The 15,879-nt window shown below is 44.7% G+C and overlaps 1 protein-coding gene across 6 annotated transcripts in view; it reads right to left on the reverse strand.

The window, feature by feature from the left end:
• Positions 1 to 15,879, reverse strand: part of CAMK1D (calcium/calmodulin dependent protein kinase ID) — a 393,502-nt gene that overhangs the window by 163,269 nt on the left and 214,354 nt on the right. The gene's annotated exons all lie outside the window — the stretch shown is intronic.

Consider the following 15,879-nt stretch of genomic DNA (forward strand, 5'->3'; position numbering starts at 1 on the left):
CAGCTTTGCAGAAGAAAAGGAATGGATTTAAACCATTTGTGAAGATTATCCAACCTTCACACAAACCCACTTGTATTTCTGCATATTAGAAAACTAACCCTAACACACAAAATTTCTGTGTGAGCAATTTGACACACATTTCCACATTCTTCAGAGATAAGGAAGAGATCCACTGAATGCAGCCTTATAGGAATATTAACAGGAAATTAATATTAACTTGTAATAGCTTATGCAAAAATCGTGCAGAAAGACACATCTCTGTGGAGTTACAGGGATATGAATGAGTGCTTGCGCTGCTGGTAAGGAAAATGTATGATTTAGTATTAAGGGCCTGGAGCCCCTTCAGAATCAGAGGAAAGCCTCCACTTTGGAGATAACTGAGATTCCAGGGGAAGCTCTAAAGCTCAGATGGCTAAGAAGAGCCAGGAACTTTGAGGATAAGATGATGGGAGGAGTAAAGGTCAGAGGCGAGAGAAACCACCAAGGGCGGGGAACAGGACAAGCGGACTTCTGGCGAGAAAGGTCACAGAGGTTTCCAGTAGGGCAAACACTTTGGGTAAAGAAATACTAAATTTGAAGGCATATTAAGATGTTGAGTTATCTGATTTATCAGAAAAATGAAAAGAACTGAATTTGGGTGTCAAAGGTTTAGTCACTTGGCACGATCCTTGGGTTTGGCTTGTATGTATTTTTTGACTCAGACTGATGGAAAGAGAGACATTTATTTTTGTTGGGAAATTCAGTGAAGTAGCTCTGTCCTGTTTGGTTTACTGAGACAGCTCTAGAGCAGGGGGCACCTGGGTGATGGTCATGGGGGACCTTTTACCCCAAAGAAGCTAGTTTACACAGATTGCATAACAAGAATATGTCATTTGGACAGGAGGATAAATAAGTTATCCCTGGTTTTTACAGTCACTTGGGAAAGAAAGAGGAGCTATGTGACTCATTCTTCCAAGACTCATCAACTGTTTGGAGATTTTACCTCAAGTATACTAGGAAAAACTATTTCTTCAAAGAATATTCCCCTATACTCACTGGAAATGACTACAGAGCATTTTTCTATATTGTCAAGATCCAATCATAACTAGGAACCCTAACTAAAATAAACTAAAGAGAGTTGGTGGTAAAATTAAATAAAAGTATAGAAAACAAACAAACAAAAAAAAGAAACTAGCATTAGGGTAAATTTAATTTACTATGTCATTTATTATTGGGAGAAATATTTTTGAATCTAGCTTCTGGCCATATATAAATTTAATAAATATGCTGTCCATGTCTTCTTCCAAGGTTTTTTTTCCCCTAATATTGGAAAGAATATGTCCTGAGCCAACACTGGGGGAAAATCCCTAGAAATTTCCTTTCAGATTAGACTGTCCACTGATCAACACCCTTTGGGTGTGCCCACTTCAGTGTGGTATCACATAGTTTTCCATCTCACCTACAAGGATATTCAGTAATTCATTCTACAATTATTTCTGAACATGTAGTATATGTTCCAGGTCCAGCAAGTGCTGCACTAAATGATTCTCGGCCCTGGCCTTAAGGAGATCACAGGCTAGTTGGTCAATGGGCCAGGATTAATTACACACACTGTGATACTTAAAGCTCCTAGGAGCATATGAAATTTTTCTCTGTCAAGATGTTGCTGAAAATTCAGTGCTGGCTGCAAGTGATTTCCGCTTCCTTTTCTTAAGGGGTCCACAACCCATCTCCTCCACGACATATTTTAGAGTCTATACAAGATAGACTTATTCTTCAGTCATAGATTTAAATGTCTCTATTATTTAAATGTTTACTTATTTTTCTAAGAGGTCAAAACAGTTTCAAAATTTTGTTTCAATCAAAGGATATCTATGATATCTGACACATTTTTGAAACAGATTTGGGAGAAAGAATTTCCCAGGATATGCAGTTCAGAGCAGAGATTCCTGATCTTTTTCAGGTCACCATACACTAAAAAAAGAAAAATCATATTTGTGGTGTTACAAGGAAACTAAGACAGTCCAGCAACCCGGCACCCTCAGCTGCAACATGACACACAGCACGCAGGAAAGCTTTGGTCAGGAATGTTCTCTGAGGATAAGTAAGACATGTGCTAAATGTTCTTCTTACCAATTACAGGAACATGCAAATAGGCTGATTCCATCTCTCAAAATCATTTTTTTGTAATCTTTTCTCAAAGATTTTATCCATTTCTCATATCCTCATGGCTTCCACAGAGAAAAGTACCACTTGCTTCTGAAATTTTGTAGCTGATTGTCAAACAGGCTTACAAATAATAAGTTCCCTGAATAAGGCTTAATGTCATCCATACAATGTACATTTACTGCAAACTGAATCTGGGGAAAGCTGCGGGCTAGTTTAAGGAGGGCCCACCCACGGGACAGACAGTACAACGCCTACCTCTGCAGTGAGGGGATCGGGAACACAGGGGCTCATTAACCTGCCCAACACCACAGAGCTCAGTTTTTCCTTTGCTTTCTGCCACCCCTGCTGACAAAACCGGTAACTTAGACAAAGCCTCCCCTAGCTGGATGGGGTGATGGCAGGACGACAGCAAACAAAATCCAAAATGGAGAGAAATGGCCTCATGAGCAAACCAAACGAAAAAGAGTTTTCTAGGAGTAGCAATTGCTGGGTCCAGGAACACAGCTTCTTCTTGGTGAGAGGAAGGAGCTGTTCTGTAGAATACTAATAAGGACATCTGTCAGTTTCTATCATCCAAAAGGGGAGTTTCGGAGAATGCTATATTACAGGTTTTTTTCTTCTCATTAAAGTCACAGTATTTGAGGTACTAGTGCTAATTGGAAATCATCAGTGCTTTCAGTAGATCTACCAAGAGTTTTCATGTAAAATTTCAGGTACATAGAAATCTCCAAATGAACACCAGGGACACAAATAAGAAATATATACCCACAAGTCATTTGACTGTTAAATAATAATCCTTTTCCAGGGAGCATTGTAATGAGAAATACCTAAGGGCTTAACTGACCTGGTAACGAACCCAACAGTGTGCAAATTGATGTAACTAAACACATAATATACAGATGGACAGTGGAAAATGAAATGTTAATTATAAAGTAGATAAACATTAGATATCCTTTAAAACAAGAGTCCACAAAAGTATGTCCTGGAAAAAACAGAGATGAAAATTCCCCTGAGGTTTCCTTGGAGTGGGGAGACCTCAACAGGCCCTCTAAAGGGTGGAGAGAAGTAGTTCATCTCCATATCAATGGGTAATTACCTGGCTGACTGTGAGCTTATCTGAACCTGAGAGGTTGGGGAGAATCTTCCCTTGCTTCTGCCAGAGCAAGAGAGAGAAACGGTCCCAGACCCGACCACTGTTTATAAGCAATAAACGGGTTTTAAACTTTATTTCTCCTTTTGACTAATTTCAGTTTCACCTACGTATTTTACCCTGGGGTTTCCTCTCCCCAGAGTTACAGTTCTGATCATACCTCTTAAAAAGCTTCTTCTCTGGATATGTTAGGCAAAAAAAGAGAAAGAGGACTTTCTCTTTGAGATGCTGGAAGTCCTGGACATTATTTTCAACTGAAATAATTAATGTACACATTCAGCAGACAAATACTGAATGTTTTATACGTCTCAGGAAGGAGCTACGTGTTAGAGCTAAAGAGAGGCCAGAGGGATGAGGTCCTGCCCTGGTGAGAAGGACAGCCCAGAGAGGATGGAGAAAGATGACAGCCAGGGAAGGTTGTGCCTGATCGTTATGAAAGCTGGGAGGGAAGCGGCAGAATGACAGGGAAAGTAAGGGGGACTGCAGGGGCCAGAGAAGGTGTCTCTGAGGATGCTTCACAGCAGAGAGAAGACAGACAGTGTCCCCTTCCCCCCTACACCCCCTTTCTGCACATCCCCAGATTTGATGACACAAAATGAAGGGGAGGCAGGGAGGGCTGCGCAGTGAAGGGTGGATGGCATTCACCCATGCCTGGGCAGACATTTACTGGCCTCCGAGGATGAACTGTGCGTGAACCCCTCAGAGTGCCTGAGGAGACTCCAGCACGCAGGCTGTCCTGCTGCTGTGTGTTACATGTTATGGGGTTATGGGACCACATGGGACGGAAGCCTGACCAGTTTTAGTGGCTCAGAATGAACAAGACAGATGAAGGACCAGTAAAGTGAGGTAGGAGTGGGGAAAAAAAGGGGACAGAGTCTTCCAGGCAGAGAAAAGCCTCTGCAAAAGGCCCAGGTAGCAGAGAGCACCATGCATTGTGAACAGCATGGAATTTATATGGTTGGATTATAAAAGGCTGTGGGTAGGGAGGAGGTTGGGTGGGCGTGACCGGATAATGCCAAGAACATGGGGCTAGATCACAGAAACCAACCAGGCCAGGAATTTGGACTTTATCCAGATGGCGCTGCAGAGTCATTAAAAGTAAGTATGGAAGCATCATATGCTGAAAGCTTGGGATCTGTGAATGAGGAAGACTGAAAAGTTGGGTAGGAGCTTAGCCCCCATCAGTCCCCAGGCCTTTGCCTGGAATTCCCAGTCAGGCAATGAGGAAGGTGCTGCTGTGTGCATGTGCGTGTGTGAGAGCAGGACATGGTGGGGTGGCAGGGTGCAGTCGGAGGGATGGAGAGGGAGGAGGCAGGGGTGGCTCTGCCAACACAGCAGCGCTTGCCCCTTCCCTGAGGGCTTTTCAGTGCCTCTCTCAGGAATCCACCTGCCTCCGCCCACCATTCTGCTGCTCCTGGTCACCCAAGGCCCAGGCTAGGAGGAGGGTGGCAATGGGGATGGGGAGAGGCTACCAGGTTGGGGGGTTGGGGTGGCCTTCCTCAACTCTCTAAGATTAGAAGCTAGCTTGTACCTTTGCAGTGTTTTCCCTCTTATTTGCATGTCAAACTAGAGAAAAAACACGTTTCTTTCCCTCTTCTACCATATGTTTGGTGTTACCATCTGAGTGATATGCCTTAATATAGCACCACAGCATCATAAAGGGGAAGGGAGCCAAGGATGCTTTACTGCTAACTCCCAATCATGTTCTCCAACAGACTGCTTCCTCCAAGAATAAAAAAGATAACTAACATTTGCACAATTTTATGAAACTGACTTGCCTCCCCCCAAAATGAAGCCACCTGTACATCAGCAAATCCAGAAGCACCAACATCAGGCTTTGCCCGGGACCTCCTCCAGTATTAACATTTCCACCACTGGTCTCCACACCCAGCCTGGCCAATGAGGAGATTAAGAAGGAAACTTATGTCATGTATCCATGCGTTTTCATGAAAGACAGACACAAATGCCATTATCAATAGGCAGGAAGGCACACACAAGCAAGGGGAGTCACTTCTTCCTGTTAGCATTAAAAACCAACCCATGACTTTTTGGATGGGGAGAATATTCTAAGCAGAGGTATACACAGTTGTTACATTTTCAGGATATGGCCCCACATCCTCTTCAAAAAGTACAGTTTTAATTTTTAGCTGCTTTTACATATGTCTATTGTGTTGGTGCTCATATTTACTAATTAGGAAAACACGAGCACAAAGGAAGCATGCCTAATAGTCTGAGAAAATGTGAACAGGGCTCTGATTTGTGCTTCTGTCAGCAACTGACAGAAGGCAAGAGGCCAGAATCAAAACTTCAAACTGAAAGCCACTGTGACAATAAAAGCATTTTGCCTTTGGAAGAAGTTGGGTTCAAATTCCCATTCCAACATCTATGGGCTGTATACCTTTATGCACGTCACTTGATCTCTCTCAGTCTGTGTTCTCATTGGTAAAAATAGAGTATATAATGTGTCCCTTACAGGATTACAATGAGAAGTAAATCAGGTAACATGTCAAATCCCTAGTATAGTGATGGGGCTAAATAAAATACACACCTACTAGCCGGAGAAGCTGTACAGACTCTAAGGTCTTTTCACAAGATGAAAAGAGTCCTAGAGCTGGATGGTAGCAATGGTCGCACAGAAATATGAATGTATTTAATGGCACTGAACTGTACACTTAAAGATGGAAAAGATGGCAAATTTTATGTTGTGTGTATTTTACCACAATTAAAAACAAAAAACAAAAAACAAAAACTCCAAGGACTATTTGGAAAATGTTTACAGTGTCCAGATAGAGAAACATAGGAATCAAGAGGGACATTCTTCCACTTTAAGTTGGCTGATTTTCTTTCAAGCCTAGTCGATTGTTTCTCATTACTGAAATATGCACTTTAAATTGTAAATTGTTTCTAATAAAATGTTCAATAGGGCATCATTTAAATACAAAATGAAATGCTGGGTTTTATGAGGAATCGTGTGTTTTCAAATAGAAGCATGAAAAGAATCATTATAAGACAAAAGCCTTAGTTCTGCAGTTCGTGGATACTGCTTTTAACTTAGGTCTAATCTGTTTTGTCACATTAAAATATGTAAGGCCCCATTACTACTGACTGGACTTTCGCAGGACCATGTACCAGTACCTCCTAATGCCAACAGGCCTCTTCTGTCCCCGGGCAGGCTCTGAGGCCCTCCTCTCTTTCAACAGTGTATTTATCCCTCCGCCCTCCCCCAGACTAGAGTCCTTGAGGGCAGCACCTCCTGGCCAAACTCCTGTGCCAACACCATGGCTCCAAGGTCACTTGGTAAACAAGGGGCGAGTGGTGACAACTTAATTGAGTTTCCTGAGAAAAGAGAACATGAGCAATTCAGCTGGGGTGGAAGTTCCAGGAGGTGACAGCTCTCTGTGCTACTGTCCCCCATGAGCAGGTCGGGCCATGCCAGAGCAGTCACGAGCTGGGACACCGGGCTGTCATCCACAGAGAGGCCTCCCCACCCCAGCCCTCCTCCTCCACCATGAACCCTCATGTCCTCTGCCTTTTATCCTTCACAGCACATATCAACTTCTGAAACTCTCTGGTTTGTTGTCTACTTCCCCAGTCCTTCCCCTTCCAGTGTAACTCCATCAGACTGAAGGCTTAGCCTGTCTCAGCTACTGTTGCGTCCTATCTGCTCCCACAGGGAGCTGGCACACCTGAACGTATGAATCAATGAACTAAAGAAAAACAAATGAATGACTGAACCAACAGAATTGAACAAAACAAATCCTATCTCCTGCTTATGCTGTTACCCAAACCCCACTGAACACAGCCAGAATCCTGGCCACCATCATGGCCTCGAAATACCCGGCTCATGTTATGGTGAGCTCTGCCTCCCCAAACCCTGAGATGGTGCCTCTCAGTGGCAGAAAGGTGACAGGGAATGGGCTGGCAGGAAGAACAGCTACACCAGACTCCAGTTCCAAGGATGTGCTACATCGGCATCAACAAAAAGTCAAGAATCATGGCGCCCCGGGGTGGGAAGGCAGGTCAGGTGCTGCAGAAGACTGGGCAGAGTGTCCAGAACAGAATCTACAAAAGGAAAGGTTGTGCTGCACCAGCTGGACAGGAGACAAGAGCTCCTGGGTCCCCCACACTGCTGAGCTGGGACAAGCCACGAATTCTCCAGCCTCGCGTTCTGTCCCTGCAGAACCCGCGCCCGGAGGACAGTTGGTGGGACCACAGGAGTCTCATGTGAGCGTTGTCACAGCTGGGAACAGCTGCTGAAGGGACATGGGCAGCATCTGTCTGACCAAGCAGGTGGGTGTTTTTGGTTATATTTTGTCTTTTTCTCTCCCAAATGGATTATTCTATGCTGTGCAGCTTGAGGATGAGACCCAGGTAAGGAAGGGGAAGCTAAGTAATGCACAAGGGCCTACCAGGGAATTGCTCTCTAGCAATGTGGAGAATGGCTGTTTTCAGCCACGATGAGGCTGAGTCATTTTTCCAGAAACAAACAGGAAGCTCCTCTGGGTGGCTAGCAGCACCCCCTGAGACCCTCCCCAGTATGCCTCAGCCTCACCCCACTACCACACGTTATGGGGAGGCCTAGACAGAGTCCCAGGGAAGCTTGTGCCAAACCTGAACTCTTTCTGTGAGGACTTTAAACTCAGAGGATCACGGGCTCAGACAGTCTAGATCACAAAGGTCAGGACGCCCCAACAAGAGTCAGCACCCAAGCTTCCCAGAAGAGTCAGTCTTGGCTTTTCACAGTCCTTGGGATCAGGGTTCTACAGTCGCTATGAAGGGTCGGCTTCAGTGTCTAACAATGCGGCCTGTTAATAAGCTCCTTGGGCCATCGCCTCACGTCGAGGCACTGGAAGTTGACCTTCTCTAGTTTCATCTCCTGTGGAAATTCAAGTAACTTGCCAGCAATATCCATTATTTGAGAGGATCATTGTTGCCTCATCTCTCACTGTTGTTTCTCAAGGGGAAAAAATTACAAACCTCTTAGTTCATTAACCTTCTCCCGTAAGATGACTAATGCATCTTTTTATCTATTTTGTTTCTCTGGCACATCTCCAATTTCCCCACCTTGTCCCCAAGTGAGGGACCAAAACCAAATATGCCACTCTATGGATAGAACTGACTGCAAGCAGAGGAATGGCTCCTTAGCAAGTGCTCAGCTCCTCACGCACACAGCACTGCCTTTTCACCTGTCAGCGCACAGCATGACGATTCACCTCCTAGGGCCTCACGTGGGGAGCCAGCACGCAACAGGTTGCAGAACTCCATGGACATCAGGAGGTCTGGGTTTCAGCCTCCGAGACTCTCAGGGTCTCATTTTCTACAGCTCTGATGGGAATCACCACATCAGACTAACTTGCTCTAGGTTGCTGTGATATTCAAATATGTAGCACTTAGGTCAAACAGCCCTCAATAACCTCCCCATGCAATGAGATTATGACCCAGTCTCCCTTGGATGGCCTGCAAGGCCCGACATGATTTGGTACCAGCAGCCTTTCTGATCACTCAGCTCCCTCTATTCTTGCCGTAGGGATCTTCTTGCTTCCAACAGTCCAAGGTTACTCCTTCCTTAGGGCTTTCACATTATTCCTATTACCCTGCCTAGAGGTCTCATCCACAAATTCTGCATGGCTGGCTCCTCAGAATTCCTGTTCCTGCTCAAAAATGACATTCTCTGATCCCCTGTCTAAACAGAGTAAAACAGGGAAGAGGCTGGTAGCTGGCAATTTCAGAAGGGAGGTGAATCTTAGCTACAGGGTCTGCAAACCACAGGAAAGGCTGAAATAGAGTTCAGCGTGGCCCTGATCAAATAGAGACCCCACCCATCAACCAGAAGGGCATCACCCAGTACAGGAAGTACCAGCCATGGCATAGTGTATTAGAGTTTTTATTCATTTACTCATTCATTCAGCAAATGTTTACTGAGTACCTCCTGTGTGCTGGGTTGGGCAGAAACATTTCTGCTCTCCTGGTGTTGATCCTCCTACAGACACTTTTCAGAGAGTGGCAAGTGCATATTCTCAAGCCTCCCTCTCCTGTTATGTTGCTTTACTTTCTTCACAGTACATGATCTGAACTGTTCCCTGCTCTGAATGGAGACCCCTGAACAATTAGGGGCAACATCTCTACTTTTCAAGGGCATACTCAAGAGACTGAAACCTTTTTCACTAAGATTCACCACCCCTCTTGAAGTACCGACTCCCAGATCCTTTACCAAGTTTAATATCAAATATTTTGGAGGCACAAAAAAAGGGTCTGTGCTGACCTTGGGAGACTTCAATCACTACACACTTTCCAAATGAAGTCTGAGTGCACCCCGGAACAGTTCCCCTACTTTGTTTTTGTTTGCTTGTTTATGCTGCAGGACAATGAATCACTAAATGCTGAGAAGGAATCTTGAGGACTATAAGGCATGGTTTCTGCTCTGCAGAAATGTCCACTTTGATGGGAGGCCTGGGAGGGCCCTGCTTCATCCCATCTTGCACCTTCTTGGTCCCCCCATCTGCTGATGCTTGGGTGTAACCTCTGAAAATTCTACTGACTCTCACCCTGAAAACAGCAAGTATAAAGTGCTGTATTGTGCTGCAGGGGAAGGGGTTCCACAGGATCTCAAGGAACAGAGATGCTTGGATGATTAGGGCAGGCTTTGCTGGTAAGATGAAGAAAAGAAACCTCATGGGCAGCACGGGGGTAAGAGGAGGAAAGATCTTATGCCCAGTCACAGTGTATGTGCATAGTGGCAGTGGGCAGGGCTCATGAGAATAAGCAGGAGAAAAGGTCCAGAGGAAGAAACGAGCTCACCAGGGAGGAGAGAATGCTGGGGATCAAAATAGTATTCAGATTATGGAAAAGATAACCAGGTGATAAAAGGATTCAAATAGCAAGGTGAGGAATGAGGGTAATTTAGAATCCTATATCCGTAGGGTTGGAAAGAAGTCCAGAGGTCATTTAGTCCACACCATAGGCAAAAGAAAGAGAAAAGCCTGCTTTAGGAGCTTTAATTCTCTCCTGCCCTGAGGTCCCCCAAGCTCACTGTCTCTGGAGCCCTGCCTCCATGCACCCTCCTCCATTGTCCATGCCATGGAACCTACAACTTCCTCAATGGACATCCACCTCCTTCTGTACCTGGAGCGCCTCACCATAGATGATGCTACCAATGAACACTGACTCAAGCGCAGAGAAATGGAACACGTAACACAACTCTGGCGTTCAATAGCACAACCATCTGGATATGTAAGAGTTATTGGTTAGCACTTTCCCTGTAAGATACTGTGGAGGTTGAAACAATACCAGAGATAGAGAATATGTCCTATCTGTAATGACTATAATCAAGATCTTCCCACACAATGAGCTTTCCCTTAGCCACGCAGAAGGTCTCTAACTTTGCTCTGTGTGATGTTCTGACAACCTGAACGTGGGAACACAGTAAGAATTCTGGAAAAAAGGACAAACTTTTAGCTCTGTCTTTTTACTGGTTTTACTTTACGTGTAGGTGTGTTTATTGTCATGTTGGGCTTTCAACACCTCAGAACAAGATGTTTCCACATCAAGTGGAATGCAAAGTTTATTGCATAAAGTTGAAGTTTTCAAACTCACAATAAAATAAATCCCCTGGCAAATTAAACAGAAGGGTTATATTTATTGGGTGCTTTTGAAAAAACTAACAAATAAGAACAAGGCATTTAATAAACCATTCCCTTTTCTTTAAGTATAGACCATATTGCCCTGTTTTATCTTTGCTCCATAGATCCGTATCACTTTACAGAACAAGCTGCATGTAAGGTATGAGACCAGCAACATTTGCTGCACCCCTGAATATGATGCTTAACATTTTACCTCTTCCAAGGTTAACTGCATTTTAGAACAACATCTTAACACTAGTGGTGCTCAAAGGGGGTACTGCCTCAGAATCGAGTAGCGAGCTTTTACAAATACAAATTTCAGGACACACCGCAGGCTGAATGAGTCAGAATCTCTGAAAGGGAGCCTAAAGGTTTTCTCTGGTTATAACTACAGTTAAAAAGTATGCTTAAGACAAATAAATTATTTTCTAACTGTAAATTTTGTCCTTTAATAAGCTCTATAAAGAAAATGCAAAATAGGAAAACATTCTACTATTTCTGGAAAGAAACCAGCATAGGTTTTTGTATATAAAGCTCTCATTTCAGAACAGAAAAGCTACATCAATTTACTCCATGGAGGAAGAAAGGGCCCACTGTCTTGGAAAGGAGGTGGGAGATGGGTGCCCTATGGCGCTTCTCCATGAGTGCCTAGGTGAGTATACACTAGCTGAACTATGTGTTCCATTACTTCCAACAGAAGCCACTCAGGGCTTGTGCCCAGGTGAGTCCTTTAGCATGGGGGTGAGGAGGTGAGAACAGTCCTCGACTGTGCCTGCCCCAAATCAAACAGGCAAGAGGAACATCAGCTGCTGGACCCTATACTCTGTAACTGGCACTGGAGGCATAGACAACAGGCTAAAGGGGTAGCAAGTAAGACCCTTTCCCTGGATATGAGGCAGGATAAAGTAAATTGGGAGCAATTCTGATGAGCTCTGAAGGCTGGGGCAGAGGATCTCAACATCTCTCAATTAACAAGCATGAGGCTATCCAAGATTTTTGACTGTACAGATGTCAACATCAAGCAGCATAAACAGTAAACAAGAGCGTGGAGTCCAGAGGGGGTGTGTCTGGGTTTGAATCCCAGCTCTCCCCACTGCAGCTGTGGAACTCGGGCAAGTGACTTACCCTCTCTGTGCCTGTAAAATGGGTATAATAATAGTACCTACCCATTGGGTTGTTCTGAGGGCTAAATGAGTTTGCATATATGAAGAATTTAGAACACAGTATGTGTTCATTAACTTAAGTCATTCTGGAAGATGCCCTGAAAGAAAAGAGGACAGAGGGAAACAGTGGGGAGTATACAGCGGAATTTGAGTCTGTTGAAATGCCTTTGGTTTTTTTAATGTATTTAAACATCAACTGGCATAACTCTAACGTACTATATCAAGAAGACGCCTCTCAGCAGGACTGCAACATCTCCTGCTGAGACACGGAGAGATGGGACGCAGTGACGGCACTGCCCAAGAAAACGAAGGAGGCAGACGGGCATGAAGGGGAAGAGCATGGCTACGAACGAGCCCCAGCTGAAAGGTACGGGACCAATCGCTTAACCTCCCTCTTGCTTTCCTCCACCATAAAAATGGTCACGCTTTGAGGACCTGTCTCACGGAGCTGCTGTGAGGATTAAACAAACAACTATAAAGTATGGCATAGAATGAGAATTACATAATAATAATAACATATATTGCCCATACAATCACAATGTCCAGTGCTTAGAGGGTTTCTGGCACAGGGAGGATAACCAGGAACACTGAGGTCACTGTCCCTAGGATGATGAAAGGGCAATGTTCCCATGGTTTTCTGAAAGCCACAAAGCAGGAGGGGAAGCTAGCCGTGTGCATTTTTATTTGCTCACTCAGTAAGTACTATGTAGGTACAAGCAAACCAGTGGCAGGTAGAGGAGAGACAGTATTTGTCCTTGTGAGAGACGTGGGGTCCACTCATCACATGGTGGGCTGAACGGGGAGGGTGCTGGGAAGGAAGGCGGCAGGGAGGATGTGCCTCAGGGCTCTGAGCTAGCACAGACCTCATCTTGTGCCCTCGCTGTGACCTGGTGTAGCAGACACACAAAATGTCATCACCGCTACTCTCCAGAGGACCCGTCTGATGCTTGAGAAGCTGGGCTGCCGTTGGCCATGACACCAGAAAGCTCTAAGTGGGGCCCAGGAGCTAGCTCTTCCAGGTCTAGGAGCCCACACTATCCCTGGGAGCAGTCCTCATGCATGCGCTGGAGGCCCGAGCCCACGTGGCAACTGCTTCCCACAGAGCAGGGCTTCTGCTGTCTGCACAGCACACGCGGACTTGTCAGCAGCAGGGAGGTTAAAATCAGAACAGTGGGAAAGGTAACTGGGAGAGTCACGATGCTTGATAAGACCAGCTTGGGCACTGCTCTCTGAGACCTAGAGAAAAAAAGCTTTGAGCCCCTAAGGGCCACAGGAACAGAACATTTTCTTCCTAAAGGCAAAAAAAACATGCCAGCTCAGTCCGGGAAGCAGCTCTGGAAGCCCTCCTCTTCAGTGGGAGCGAGCAGTGCAGTCCTGCAGGACATGTGTGGGTGTCACAGCCCTCTCCTGTAGAAGTAACCGCCCCTGCCCCCTGCAAGGAGGAGCACGCAGAGAGCGTCCACGCAAGCACCAATCAAAGAGCTTGCCGCTGGAAAATCAGAGAGGTCATGTTCCTTTGCCAGGAGGAGCCTTTGGTTGTATTCCATTTTCTGCCTTACTTTAAAAACAACCCAGCATTATTTTTCAAAATTTATCAAAATTTATTATTGAAAAAGGAAAAAGAAGTATCTAATAGCAAATACTCTGCTTAAAATAATACAGCAGGCTCAGCCCTGCTGGGATCTTAATTTTCTTAACTGGAAAGAGAAAGGGATTGCAGTGCTGATGGAAATATAAATTGCAACCAACTTTCAGAAAAGTAATCTGACAATATGAATTAAAATGTAAAACATACACCCCTTTGATCCCACAATCCCACTTGGGGGAATCTTTCTATAGAAATAAAATAATCCAGTATGAAAAGATACATTAGGAGGATGTTTGTTCAAGCATTGTGTAAAGCCGCCCAACCAAAAAAAAAAAAAAAGTATAGAAACAGCCTGAAAGTCCATCAATAGAGAAATGGTTGGACAAATTACATTCATATTACAGTATACCCTGCAGATACTATTAAAAAGAATGAGTCAGGGGACTTCCATTAGGCATCACAGAAAGACAAATAGGAGACAAAATGACTCATCAAAGTGGGCAGGAGATGGTTTTGTGGGCAAGCTGTAAGCAACTTGACAAACCAGGAGCTCCAACACCTAAGACCAAGGGTAGGATGGGGTAGGGGACTGATCCAGCAGGCACAATCAGGGCTGGTTCACGTCACGGAGCCCCAGAAGCTGCTGATACTGCTAAAGGTTGAGCTAAAAACAGGATGGATCAGTCTTTACAAAGACCATGTAGACCCCCAGATTCTCTCTCCTACACTACAGCAAGCCCAGGAGGCAAGTCGGAGCTTCACTCTGCATAGAATGACTCAGGCAGGTTCAGATGGAGGGGGGATAGAGCACTTCAGAGAAGGCAGGGGACTGAACAAAAGTCCCTACCTAGCCCAGCTCCCAGGATGCTGGCAACCAACCTCTGTTCCCACCAAACAAAAGATGCACAGATGTTTATAGCAGCTTTATTCATAACTGCCAAAACCAGGAAGCAACTGAGATGTCCCTCAAGAGGAGAACAGATAAACAAACTGTAGTACAGCCAGACAATGCAGTATTATTAGGCACTAACAAGAAATGAGCTATCCAGCCACACACACACACACACACACACACACACACACACAGACATGGAGGAACCTTAACTGCATACTGCTAAGTGAGAGAAGCCAGTCTGAAAAGGCTACATGCTGTATGATTCCAACACTATGACATTCTGGGAAAGGCACAACTATGGAAACAACAAAAAGATCAGTAGTTGTGGGGATGGTGGGGAGGGAAAGAGAGAAATGAATAGGTGGAGAGCAGGAGATTTTAAAGGCAGTGAAATGACATTGTAATAGTGGATGGATGTTGTCACACATTTGTTAAAATCCATAAAGTGTACAACACAAAGAGTAAGAAGCCCTAATGTAAACTATGGCCTTTGGCTAATAATAACATAGCCCTAGTGCCTCGTCAATTTTAACAAATATACACACTAATGTAAGATGTTAGTAATGGGGAAACGGGGTTGCTATATGGAAATTCTGTACTTTGCACTCAGTTTTTCTGAAAACCTAATGTTAAAATAAATGAAGTCTTTTAATTTAAAAATGCCCTTCTACCTTAGCTTTCCAAAACCTAAACTTTCTGACCAACTCTAGTTTGGCTGATTTTACAGATGCCTCCAAAGTCACTCCCACAATGTGCCTCCCTCCTTTCCCTTGAACAGACTTGTTAAGCACAGACCCCAAGAGCCAAACTGCTGGGGTCCAAAATCCACTCTCCACCTTCACTTGTAAGAAGAAGGAATAGCCATACTTCTCCCTATTCCCCCTGCTAAGTACAACTAAAACCCTGCACATTAAATATACAACAAACGTAAGATGCTGCCAGGTGGAGAGAAGACAGCCTGCATAGGCACCTCAGGATTTGAGAAGCAGCACGGTGCTGAGCTCGTGGGTTTCTTTATGCCTTGTATATACCAGGTTTGGAGCTGGAAATGAAGGCAACCAGGGACATCAATGGATGTCCTTGATGCTCCAATAGATGTCCAAAAAAGCTCCAAAAAAGCCTTTCTCTCTAGCCAAAGGACCAGGAAGGAGACAAGCTAGTAAGACAAGACTTTTAGACAATAACCACCCGATTCCAGCCCGATAGCACAGAAAATAACTGTGGTCCATCATCATCCACATCAACAAAAGCCAAGTGGGAATCTATACTTCCACCCTTGTGAGGCTGTACCAACGTGCTGCGATACTTGTACCAGG

This window comes from Manis pentadactyla, chromosome 3 (genome assembly GCF_030020395.1).
Source record: "Manis pentadactyla isolate mManPen7 chromosome 3, mManPen7.hap1, whole genome shotgun sequence".
Taxonomy (NCBI): Eukaryota; Metazoa; Chordata; class Mammalia; order Pholidota; family Manidae; genus Manis; species Manis pentadactyla.